Raw genomic sequence first — 12,968 nt, 5'->3', positions numbered from 1 at the left:
TGTATTAATGATCTTGGGAAAACACCTCCCACCATTACCAACACACTCCAATCAATACCTCCTGTGGTCTTACGTCAAAAGGATGTCAGAAGGATTTTGACGAATCTTGATGCTAAGAAAGCTCCAGGTCCCGATGGTATTTCTCCACTTGTTCTCAAAACCTGTGTTCTGAACTTACTCCTATTCTTTGCCACCTTTTTTCACTTTCTTATTCCAAAGGTGTTTTTCCTTCTGCTTGGAAATTTTCTCATATCCAGTGAGTTCCTAAAAAGGGTTACAAATCACTCCCATCCAATTATCGTCCCATTGCAATTACTTCTACTTTTTCTAAAGTAATGGAGAAATCAATTAACGGCCAACTCTTAAACTAACTAGAAACTTCCGTCTGATCAATGATCACCAGTATGGATTCTGTCGGTGTCTTACCAATGGTGATATTCTGGCTTATGTTACCCATTTACGGACTAATTCAATGGAAAGGTTCAGTGAAACCCAAGTAGTTGCTCTTGATATCTCAAATGCTTTCGATCATGTTTGGCATAAAGGTCTTCTAAACAATCTTCCATCTTATTGTTTGCCAACTATATTTAGTAATTGGTTATTCAGTTTTCTCTCTGATCGCTCACTGAGGGTGATGGTAGATGGCTCTCTGTCTTCTGACTTCTCCACAAATGCTGGTGTCCCCCAAGGTTCAGTTCTTTCCCCCACTCTTTTCCTCTTATGTATTAATGACCTTCTTCCATTGACTGGAAATCCTATCCATAGTTTTGCCGATGATAGTACATTGCATTCCACTTTCCATTTTGAGAAACCTTGCCCATCTCGATCAGCTTCAACTTCTCGAAAATTTGCTACCAATTCCTTAAATGCCAATCTTCAGGTAATTCTCCAGTGGGGCAAAGACAACTTAGTTGATTTCAACCCTTCTAAAACTCAGTCTTGTCTTATATCTTGCAAAAAGGAGAATGCTTATCTTTCATGACACTCCAATTTCTAGGCAAAATGATATATCTCTTTTGGGGATTACCCTGACTTCTAATCTCTCTCTTGGCACAAGCACATTACAAATATTGCTTCCTCTGCATCTAAAAAACTTGGTTTTCTCTTTCGCTCTCGGCGTTACTTTTCTTCCAAACAGCTGCTCACTGTATAAATCGGAAATCCGCCCTGCCATGGAACATTGTTCCCACATCTCGGGTGGTGCCCCCAAAACCTCTCTCAGGCTTCTAGATTCCATTCAGAAGAGGGCAGTTAGGTTAATTAATGATTCATCTCTAACAGAGTCTCTCCACTCGCTGTCTCATAGACGTACTGTTTCTGCTGCATGCCTCTTCTACAGAAACTTCCATGGGCACTGTTCTTCTGAATTGGCTTCTATAATTCCCATTCTCTCTTTCAAAACAGTCTGAACATGTGCTGCAACCAGCCAACATCCATTTACTGTCCAACTTCAAACTCACAGAACCAACTTTTCATTTTCCTCGTTTATTCATTCAACTGCCATTTTCTGGAACAACCTTCCTTCATACGTATTTTATTTCCTGAAAATTACAGTCTACAGAAGTTCAAGTCCAATGTTAACAAATATCTTCTTTCGTCTTCTCAACATCCAACCCAAGCACAGTACTAAGTACTATAGGTTCTAATACCTCTCGTGTTTGGGGTTTACATTTAAAAAAAATATATATATTGCTCTGGGGATATGTGGTGGTCATTCCCTGACCTTTCCACATCCTTCGTATTTGGTGGTCACGGGCTCGAACCCCGGTCTGATCAAGAAGCGTGTGCTACGCACTGCTGCTCCTGCCCACCTGGCTATGGAGGCACCCTATAAATATGCATGTGGACTTTTGAGGAGACGGCAGTACTACTGTTAATGCAAGATGTTGCAATTTACTGAGTTAACAGACTTTCAAGTGAAAAATGGTAATAGGGTGCCATATAAGCAATTTTTATGTACCTGACATATTAATGGCACATTTTTATGTACCTGACATATTAATTACAAACAGAAATGGACCGGCTGAAACCATCACAAAAAACCTTCAAAAGTTGATGGAAAGTGACAGGAGGGCCTTGCAAAGAATCAATCACTCAGAATGAACATCTATGTTGCCACAGCACATGCAGGCCCTCAGTGTGACAATTGGAATACATATCAGCACCAGTACAGTGTCTTATAAAATAAATTGCCAAGTTGTGTCATATGCTTTTTTTCTCCACATCAAAGAACACTAACACCAGGTGTTCTCATTTTAGGAAAGCATCTCAAAGAGATGTTTCCAATATAATTAAATGATCCAAATGAGCCTATTTCTACAGAAGCAGCACTGAATACTGGAGAGAATGCTGTTAGCTTCTAAATACTATAATTCAAACATTAGTTGTAACTTTAGGATCCTTTCATTGTTTAGTGTAGGCAAGGACAATCACCTTTTGCCAGGTTTCCAGAAACTGCTTTTCAAAGATTCTGTTATTAGTATTAGTAGAGGCATACAATGCAAGAAAGAAAGTTTATGCAGCATCAGCCAAAAAAAAAAAAAAAAAAAACAACAACTTTATTTCACCCATCCCCTCACTCCAAATGTTTGTCAAGTTCTGCCTTGAATCTATTTAAGCTGCCTTCGCCTGCCTAACCTCCTTTGTAACTTGGTTGCAGACCAGCTTATATGGCGCCTCCGTAGCCAGGTGGGAAGGAGCAGCAGTGCGTAGCACACGCTTCTTGGTTAGACCAGGGTTCGAGCCCGTCACCACCAAATACGGAGGATGCGGAAAGGTTAGGGAATGACCACTGCATATCCCGGAGCAATGTGGCCTTAGTTGCTAATGCTCCTAAAAACCAAATAATAAACATGTTAATTTATATGTATCCCATGCATTTTTCTTCTCTGTCACATGTCTAATTAGTTCATCTGACATCCATTTAGGCCTAAATCTTGAACAATATTCCTTAGTTGGTATGTAAAGCCTAGTAGCTTCCAAGATTAATTCTTTGAATGCTTCCCATTTTGAATTTGCTGTTGGTAACATCATCAGCTGGTCCCACCGTATAGAATTTAAATACTGTCTCAGACTTTACAAAAGAAAAAACCCTTCCCTTTTACCCTTTAATGGTAGTTACTTCTTTGAGTAAATCCCACTTCAGCACACTGTGATCACTGCCACCTAGTGGTTCCTTTATCTGCAGATTCTTGATGCATGAAGAATCACTACTGATAATCAGATCAAGAGTATTACTCCCTCTAGTTGCCTCCTGAATATGCTGCTGTAGAAAACAATCATCCAATATGTCCACAAAAGGCTTTCTAGTGTGTGAGCGACCAACCCACAAATTCCAGTCAATATGCAGGAAATTAAATCCCCCATTATAAGACACTCTGATTTACTGGCCCACTCTATTTCTCTGCACAATTACTCATTATACTCATCAGATTCATTTGGCCTATAACACACACCTACTCTCATTTTTCCTTTCCTGGTGCTTATGTCACACCAAACAGACTCAACATTGCATTATCCACCAACATCAATTGGATGTACTTCCTTAGATTTTATGTGTTTCTTAACTAGCATAACCCCTCCTCCCTTTCTGTCCTGTCTATCCTTTCTGTATACATTGTACTCCCCAAATTCCAGTTCTGCACTGCTTATGTCTGTGTGACACCATGTCTCTAATATCCCAACAATATCTGCCTTTGATGTCTTGACTAGCACTTCAAGCTCATCGAATTTATTAACTACACTCCTAGCATTGGTGTATATGCAAGTATACATGCACCTGTTTATACTCTTAGTTACCCTAGAACCCCCGTTCTAGAGTAACTAACCCTAATTACAGACGTCGTCTAGAACGAGCAATTCTAAGGCACTGAAGGACACTCTCCCACCAAACGTTGTCGAAGGTGCCTTTAAAATCAATAAAAACTGCCAATGTATATTTGTAAGTAGAGCTATGAATTAACTTTTTCAATTCAAAAAATACATCTTCACAACTACAACCAGGCTTAAATCCATACTGAAGAGAGGAAGATAGATGACTTTCCAAAAGAAGCTGATTACATCTGTATGCCATGAGTTTTTCTAGTAACTTGCCTAAATGGGATAATAAAGTGATAGGCCTGTATGATTTAGGATCACTTGGTGGTTTACTTGGTTTTGGGATTATTTTAATGAGAGCAGACTTCCAAATAACAGGGAAATTCCCAGCTTCAAGACACTTGTTGAAGAGTTTCAAAAGATGGTTTGGCCTAATAGTGAAGAATCTTTTTAGGAAAATGGTTTCCAGTAGATCAGTTCCTGGGCTTTTGTTTTTACTCATAGAAGGAACTACATTTTTAAGCTCTTCCACAGAAAATAAAGGAGCAGAAATGGGATAATCATATTGCTCATTTCCTCTCCTAACTCCAGAGCGTTGGTAGAATCACGAGTTCTATCATCATTGGAAAGAAGTCTCTCAAATATTTGATTAGCAGTTAGCATCTAGTTCAGAGTTTCAGTATTATTTGAGATTACTGTATTAAAGATATCACCGGGAGTTAATTTATTTCTACTGATTCCATATATAAGACCCCACGGACCTTGGTTTCCAGTTATATGTACAAAATTCTACCAAGGTTTGACCATGCTATTATACAGGGTGTCTCAAAAATATTAGTACAAACATTTATGGGAGGTAGGTAACATCTAAAGGACTGTGAATCGCATAGGAACCCATAACCAGAAACGTCACCGTAAGTCGGTAGACGGCGCTGTTCATCAGTTCGCAAGAGGGAAATTTTCTGGTTTACTCATTCAAGCAGTAGTCGCCACACAAAGAGTATGCATCGATATACGAACTGTGAGCTGGCAGACATGCACCTAGTGTATGGATTAGCCGCTCAATGAATTTATGGAGACCGCTCCCCATACAGACATGTACCGGCCCATCGTTTGTTTGCACGTGTGCATCAAAATTTGTGCGATTATGGATCATTTAGAGATAACAGGAGTAGTGCGGGCAGACCACGTTCGACGCAAACTCCCGCCATGGAAGAAAGTGTTTTGAATGCCGTGCAGAATAATCCTACTACCAGCACACGTGCCATTGCCTCTGCCCTAGGAGTGTCTCGTTGAAGTGTACAGAGTGTCTGGCATGACGATTCTTTGCACCCCTTTCATCTCCAAAGGGTTCAGTTACTGCTCCCCCAAGATCATTCTGCACATGTGGCTTTTGCACAGTGGTTTCTCCAAGAAAGTGTTCAAGACTTGAATTTTCCAGCCTATGTTTTGTTCACGGATAAGGCTTATTTCACTCGGGAAGGCTTATTCAATCAGCACAATGCTCATGTGTGGGCTCACGACAACTCACACGGTGTGCACCCCCATGCGACACAACATCGCTTTGCAATAAATGTGTGGGTAGGTATGGTCGGTGACTGCTTAGTCGGCCCATACCTCTTACCATCCCACATGAACTCCGCTAAATATTGGATCTTTCTTGAACAAGTTCTACCAGGGTTACTTGACGATGTTACAGCAAATGTGAGATGCAACATTTGGCTTCAACATGACGGGGCACCTGCCCATTATGGAAAGTGTGTTCGTGACCATGTGAACAGGCGTTTTGGGTGTCGATGGATTGGCCATGGTGGACAGGTCACCTGGCCCCCACGCTCACCTGATTTTCAAGCCTTGATTTCTTTCTGTGGGGAGGGCCGTCAAATCTATCGTGTATGAATCGCCTGTGGAGATGGAAATGGATCTCGTGGCCAGACTCATCTGCGCTGCTGCTACTGTCAAAGAAACTCCAGGTGTGTTCGACCGTGTCCGCCAATCCATGCTACGTCGGTGTAACGCATGCATCGGGTCTCGTGGTGGAACCTTCGAGCATCTGTAACATCATGAAATGCGTCCATCTCATACTCCATTGTTAATATTATGTCAAATAAATGTTTGTCAGTAATTACTGTCTTGTGTCATTTCTGCTTCTTGTGCCTCTGCTACTACTTTCCCATCACGTTTCTGGTTATGGGTTCCTATGCGATCCACATTCCTTTAGATGTTACCTACCTCCCCTAAACGTTTGTACCAATATTTTTGAGACACCTTGTATATTGTACAAAGGATATATACTGTATTCAGTATATATCCTCTTCTCATTTTTATAATTTAAGTGTAATCTACTGACCACAAGTAAAGGCTGTCTATTACGTTTTGCTTTTTGATAAAGGCGCCTAATGTGATGAACCTTGCAACGTTAACTGTTAGCTCATTTGTGTACATTTTGTAGGGAAAATCTGATCTGATCATTAGGTGGAGTGTACTAGTTTTAGAAGAACATATGTGAAAAGATAAAAGTCAATGATCGGAAACTGTCAAATCTGTATGTACATCCCACTCGGAAGTTAGAAAAGAGATAATGCTTGTTGCCAGAGTGATGTCGATGTTAGACTGCCCCAGGCCACTACAAAAGGTAGAAGGATTATTTGGGAGATTAAGAACATGTAATTGATGGGCAAAAATTAAATCTTCTGATAATTGCCCTCTGTGGTTGTAGTTGCACTATGCTACAATGAAGATTTGGAATTTGCATCCATTAGGATAATAATAGATTCTGGTAAAAGTTTAAGAAGAGCAGTTTCTAGGTACTCCAGAAATGGATTAACATCTGAAGATGGTGGACAGTAATAAAGAACTAGAAGGACATAACATATCAACAAGAAGGACATAATTTCATTAGTATCTTGTATACAGGTAGCATGCTGTGAGCAGAGAGAAGTGATGGTGAGAATGTCTAGATTTCTATTGAATACTGGATATATTGAATAGCTGTTTTTAGATCTTCGTGAGGGGATTTTATTATTTGTGGATAAAGGATAACCTGTCATTTCACCATGATAGTGATACGGTTCCTGTAAACAAACTGTCTGGAGAAAGGATATCTGCAAAGACCAAATTTCTCACTCGGCCTTTGTTTACAGCTCTAAATGCTCCAAATTTAGAGAATGCATTTACTAAATAAAAATTATTAAAATACGAAACAAGAGGTTAAAGTACAACCGTATACAGTGAGCTGTAAACAAAGACTGAGTAACACAAGGCACCAATATCACAATGCATTACGGGCATAATGGAGTTAAGTGAGCCAATCGGAGTTCTACTGTATGTGTTTCAGGTGATGTTGCAAAGATGCTGGAAATGTTTAACCAAATGCATTGCTATTTCAGCTGAATCTGCAATGGCACATCCATTATTATATTCTAAGATTGGATCAACAAATGGTCTGATATGTATTTTCATTTTCTGAACTTTGTCCCAAACTGCCAGTTGGAGTGAGTGTTGTTGTTGTTATTTGGTTTTTAGGAGCATTAGCAACTAAGGCCATATTGCTCCGGGGATATGCGGTGGTCATTCCCTGACCTTTTCGCATCCTCTGTATTTGGTGGTCACGGGCTCAAACCCCGGTCTAATCAAGAAGCGTGTGCTATGCACTGCCGCTCCTGCCCACCTGGCTACGGAGACATCTGGAGTGAGTGATAGATAATGTGAAGTGGTTTCATAATTCCTTTTGGCTCTGATGACATATACAGCATGATTTTAGTGTTAGTAATGGCAAATGATGCAAGAAAGCAAACTTATAGAGTTTGCTTTCTTGAATCAAAAAATTCCCCATTTCATCTATCCATCCCCCCCCTCCAATAGTTTATCTACTTCTTCCTTGAATTTATTCAAACTATCCACTTCCTCAACAATGGATGGACGCTTGTTTCAGCAAACTTCTGCACATCTGTTCTGTAACCATCTTTCCTCAATTTGAATTTTGTCTCCTCATGCATACAGTCTGAGCAGGAGGAAGAATCCCATTAGCACTGGGTATGCTCAAGCCACTCAAATAATTTTAATCAGACCACCTTGCAAACTTGCATGTGCAAAATTTGTCAAACTCTGCCAGATCTGGAAGGCAATTCCCAATAAATTGGTTAAGTATCACAGGGAATTGATCATTTCCACATGGGTTCTCTTCCACCTTACAAGTAAGTGAAGGGGAGAAGATTAAAAGATCAATGACAGAAAACATATGAGTGGTGTTGGCCTCCACATTTAGAAAGGAGAAGTTATTGTCAGTGAGCATATGCTCTGTGATTTGTACCCTTATGTTAATGTTAGCACTACTCCAAAGGGTAGTATGTCCATTGAAATCCCCAAGAAGACAGGGGAAAGCAACTGCATAATGACATCATCAAGGTCTGTCTGGAGGATGTCAGTACTAGGTGCCAAACAGATGGAAAAAAACTGTTAATAAAAACCCTACTGTAAAATTAATTGCTACTGCTTCTATGTTGAAGGTAAGTGGTGTAGCTTTAAATGGGGTCTGACTGCCCAAAAAGATTACAAATACTCCATGAGCAGGTTCATCCCCTATGTATGATAGTAATATTATAAAAGGAAGAGTTTTCTTTTGCCTTCAGGTGTGTTTCCTGTAAGCAAAAGCACAAAGGCCTTGATGTTGTTACAATGTTATTAGAACAATGTAAAAAAGTAACCATAAACACTTGTAAGAATGTAACTATTATTTGGGCTTTTTGGATCCATCAGTCAGCTTGGAGCTGACTGATGGTCTTACTTTTCTCAGCCTTGGATTTTTCTTTTTTGGGGAAATGGTTGCTATCCTGAATTTATTTCTTCCTCTACAAAGAGTTCCAAGACCAAGTTTTCAGGCATCTCCCTAACTTCGATATCTTCATTTCCTGTATTAGTTTTTTTTTTTTTTTTTTTTCATTTGAACTTTCTGTGGTTTTTCCTTACCAATGGATTTTGGTATTAGTCAAGCATAAGGAAGTACTGATATTGGAGTGGCAGCTGATTGAGTTTGTTGTGCAGGTTTATGAGAACTCAATATGGTTATTGTAGAAAATGTAAATCATTTTCTACAATAACCATACAACCAATTTAAATTAGTAATAAATTGATAATTTTGGTTACATATATTGTTTGGCAGTGCAAACATTATTAAATATATTTCATAACAAAAATAAGTCCTAAATTCCTAAACACATTGGGAGCACATAGCTACTTGTAACAGCTCTGACAAATTAATTAGTTATTCAAAGATGAAATAACTAATTAATTTGTATGTCTGAGTGGCATTCAGAACTCTACATTTAAAACAGTTTGTGAGGGGGGGGGGGGGGGTTAATGATTTTAACTTAAAAAAAGTGCAACATGGAAAATGCTGAACTTCTGTAAGGCATTATTGCTCATAACAAATGTTCCATGAGGAGCAGTAAAAAAGTAATGCTTATTTTTTTCCTCAGAAATTTTAATTCCTACAACTATGCCTTTTTTCATCAATTAATTCTCAATTATTAATAAACACTTATTTTTCCACACAACATCACCATTTTCTATGCACTTCCGCCATCTCTGAGTCAGGTGCTGTATTCCAATCATGTGAAAGTCTTCTCTTTTGCTCTCGCCGTTACTTTTCTTCCAAACAGCTGTTTCACTCTGTACAAATTGCAAATCTGCCCTACCATGGAATGTTGTTCCCACATCTGGGACGGTGCCCCCAAAAACCTCTCTCAGGCTTCTATATTCCATTCAGAAGAGGGCAGTTAGGTTAATTAATGACTCATCTCTAACAGTCTCTCTCCACTTGCTGTCTCATAGACATACTGTTTCTGCTGCATGCCTTTTCTACAGATACTTCCATGGGCTTACAGATTCTTCTGAATTTAGTTTCTATAATTCCCGCTCTCTCTCTCTTTCAAAACAGTCTGAATAAGTGTCACCACTGGCTAACATCCATTTACTGTCCAACTCCAAACTCACAGAACCAACTTTTCATCTTCCTCGTTTATTCATTCAACTGTCGTTTTTTTGGAACAACCTTCCTTCTTACGTATTTCCTGAAAATTACAGTCTACAGAAGTTCAAGTCTAATGTCAACAAATATCTTCTTTTGTTTTATCAACCTCCAACCCAAGCAGTACAGTACTAAGTACTATAGGTTACAATACCTCTCGTGTTTAGCCAAAAAAAAAAAAAAAAAAAAGAAGAAGAAAAGAAAAAAAAACCTTTCCCATTTCACCCATCCGTCCAAATGGTTCTATAGTACAGCCTTAAATTTATTTAAGCTATCAACTGCCACAACAACAGATGGAAGATTGTTCCAGCAATTAACTACCCACTGGCTAAATGCAAACTTCCACACATCTATTCTACAACTGTCTTTCCTCAATTTGAATCTATGCCCTCAGGTTCTTAATCTGAGCAAGCGGAAGTATCCCATCAGCATTGAGCCTCCTCAAACCATTCAAGGCATTATACACCTCGATCAGGTCACCTCACAGGTGCCCAATCTCCAGATGCTGCAACTTCAGAACTTAAGCCTTTCTTCATAAGCGCACCCCTTTGTTCCTCTCAACAATCTTGTTGCTCTTCTTTGTACTCGTTCTAGCAACTCTACATCCTTCCTAAAATGAGGCCTCCAGACCTGTATACAGAACTCAATGTGTGGCTTGACCATTGCCTTATACAAAGGGATAATCATCCCCCTTGTCTCTGCTAGCAAAATTCCTGTATATCATTGACAAAACTCCATGACCTGCTGTGGCAGCCCATCTGCACTGCTCGGAGAACTTCATATCTGATTGCACAGTTACCACCAGGTCTTTTTCATTCTCCACCTCCCTGATTGTAATACCATACAGTTGGTATATTTCTCTTGGGTTACTGCTACCCCATATGGAGTACTTTGCATTTGTTAATGTTAAACTTCAGTTGCCACTTCTCAGCCCATCCACCTAACTTTTTTAGATTTTGTTGCAGTAGCATACCGTCTTTACTGTCATTAACAACCCTGCTAACCTTTGTATCATATGCCGTCTTGGACATTAAGCCTGATATATCTTCATCGATATTGTTAATAAATACACAAGACAACAATGGGCCCAGCACAGAACCCTGGGGAAGTCCGCTAATAACATTAGCCCACATAGAGCAGTGTCCATTTATTGCCACTCTCTACTGTCTCCTCTCAACCATCCCTTTATCCATTGCAGTAGCTTGCCCTTAATGCCATACTGCTCCAATTTGTACAGCAGTTATGCAACAGTATCAAAAGCTTTACTGAAATCCAAGTATATGATAACAAAATTATTTTTGTATCCAGTTACTTTGTGACCACATCATAGTATCCAATCAAATTGATCAGACAAGACTTCCCCTTAACAAACCCATGCTGTTTCTGAACTATTACTGCTGTCTTGTCTAGGCGATCCTCTATCACATCTTTAACCAGTGACTCCATTATTTTCCCCGGAACAGAAGTTAAACTAACAGGTCTATAATTATTTGTCACCCTTTGTGAATTGGGGATACATTTGCACATCTCCAGTTCCGGGGGATCTCCCATGACTCTAAGGATGCTATCATAATTATGGCTAAGTTTGCTTACTTCCCTTGCTGCCTCCTTCATTATAACTGGATAGATTCCATCTGCCCCAGGTGCCTTTTTTATGTTGAACTTCAACGATTTCTCCTCCACTTAGCTTACAAAATCACTTAGCTCTCTGTCAGAGTTTGATAAACGTCTGGCATTCTCCTCCTTGAATAACTCCTTGTGTGAATGTAGATGCAAAATACTCATTCAGTTTATCAGCTACTTGAGCAGGATCATCAATAGTCAAACCATCTATGTTAAGTGAATCAATCTGATTCATCCCCTTCCTTCTAGAGTTTACATAAATAAAGAACTCTTTGCTGTTTTTCTTTACGTCCTTTGCCAAAAATTTCTTGTAATCTGCCTTCACCTGCCTAACCTCTTTTGTGACTTGATTACAGACTAGCTTATATCTGTCATAGACTTCTGTGTCGCCTGATAATTTATATACATCCCATGCATTATTTATATATAGTCTGATTTAATCAAAATAACTGTGGTCACCTTTATTATGAGTTTCTTTATATTATAACATTCTTATTTCTCTGTAATTTCCTGATATTATTCATTTTGTATTATTCAGAGAAATGTTAGACCATGTGATTATTTCAGTATTTAAAATTTAGCTTCATGCATTTGCACCATCCTTACAATACTCATAACATTCTAGCAGTCACTGACTGAATGGGGTGGAAAGGAATCTAAAAAATTTTCAAAATTTTAAGGAGATAAAGACTAGCCCCCCTTGTACAAAGTGAATGAATTGACTGGAAGAAGGATAACTATAAATGTCAGATGATAAGTCCTCTTTCAGACATAAATTTATAAATTACATAACTGACAAGAATAGAATATTCAGAAGTGAAAAACTCCAGGAAACCAGCGAGGCAATATGTCTCCTTTACTGGTCTACAACTCTCGCAAACTGAAAAGAAATAAATTGATGGAGTGAATACAGAGGTTGGGTGACCTATATAAAGAATGGCAAAAATATATACCTTAGAAAATGTAGAAGGAGATTCGGCCACTGACACCTCATATCTTTGGGGGAAAGCTACAAGGCACTCCAGCAGGTGAAGACAGTCGTGTTTCTAGAACCCCTCAACCCAGAAACATCTAAAGTAATGTGGCTGTAGCCCCCTACACTACAACACCCATGAGCAAACACATTCCTGACTGGCAAAGCTGTAAAATGAACTTAAAACACTTGATACTGAATATAAATACTCACGACCAGCACCTTTGGTGGAGTTAGAGCATCTGATAATTTTGTTTCAAATTTTGTTTCATATAAAAGATAATGAAACAAAAGATAATTTTGTTTCATATAAAAGATTGTCCAAGACAACAAAAAATATAAAAAAATAAAATAATGTAATTTTGAGAGAAGCAACCAAGTTAGAATTCTGAATATGATAAAAAATAACAGATAAAAAGTGGACTACAAGCAATATACCAAAAAAGTAAGGTAAACTGCCAAAGGATCATGCATCAATATAAGATGTAACACTGGAATAAGCTAGAACGCATTATATTAGTATTATAT

At 38.8% G+C, this 12,968-nt stretch overlaps 1 protein-coding gene across 1 annotated transcript in view; it reads right to left on the bottom strand.

The window, feature by feature from the left end:
• LOC150081686 (cGMP-dependent protein kinase, isozyme 2 forms cD4/T1/T3A/T3B-like) overlaps positions 1–12,968 on the bottom strand; it is a 386,373-nt gene that overhangs the window by 18,442 nt on the left and 354,963 nt on the right. The window lies entirely within an intron of this gene.

The sequence above is a fragment of the Mastigoproctus giganteus genome, chromosome 8 (genome assembly GCF_048544385.1).
Source record: "Mastigoproctus giganteus isolate SK-2022 chromosome 8, ASM4854438v1, whole genome shotgun sequence".
Taxonomy (NCBI): domain Eukaryota; kingdom Metazoa; phylum Arthropoda; class Arachnida; order Uropygi; family Thelyphonidae; genus Mastigoproctus; species Mastigoproctus giganteus.
This window is presented reverse-complemented; position numbering and strand designations above follow the sequence as displayed.